The sequence below is a fragment of the Labrus mixtus genome, chromosome 12, assembly GCF_963584025.1.
Source record: "Labrus mixtus chromosome 12, fLabMix1.1, whole genome shotgun sequence".
In the NCBI taxonomy this organism is placed as follows: Eukaryota; Metazoa; Chordata; class Actinopteri; order Labriformes; family Labridae; genus Labrus; species Labrus mixtus.
The window spans coordinates 21,107,700-21,108,414 of NC_083623.1; positions in this window are offsets into that span (position 1 = coordinate 21,107,700).

Below are 715 nucleotides of genomic sequence, written 5' to 3' on the forward strand. Positions count from 1 at the left end.
AAAGATCGTCTATAATTTAGACAAGACGACTCCCGCATTTTTTTTTTAACATTTATGCATTTTTTTAAATTGATATTGTCTATAATAAATAATTGGAAACATGAAAACAGTATGCTTATTATTACAGATAAAGAGTAGCCTAAATTAAAATAAAAATGTCCTAAATCTGGTGTTTAGGCATGACTTAAATCAGATGCAATTAATAAAAAACTAATCTTTTGAATGCACACAAATACACACACACCCTCCTACAATCATACAAAAAAAACAAAGACTGAATCTGTTGGTTTGGATTGTAAAAGAAAGGGACTGAAATTACTCTCAAAATCGTGCTATGATAAGTATTCTTTTAATTAGAAGTACATTGTAGTAGGCTATATTATAGGCCTATTTCAGAAATATAACTTTAAACTGGAAAATATATCAAGGTCAAAATTTGCATAACATACAAATTTGTTTGCCTACATAATGTTTGATTGAAAAACAGACATTAATGTTTAATGCTAAATTAAGGTTCTGTTCAAAACATATAGGATTTATTTTGAGTGGTTAACATCCAAATGTAAAATGTAGGGGGGGGGTTTTTGTCAGTAAGTTGTTGTTGAGTCTTAACCAGAGTGGTCGCTATGGCAACAGTAAGGCAGAAGCAGAGGCGGATATCTATGAAAGGGTGGAGGTGCCATTGTAGACGGAGGATGGAGGGGACATGTCCTCT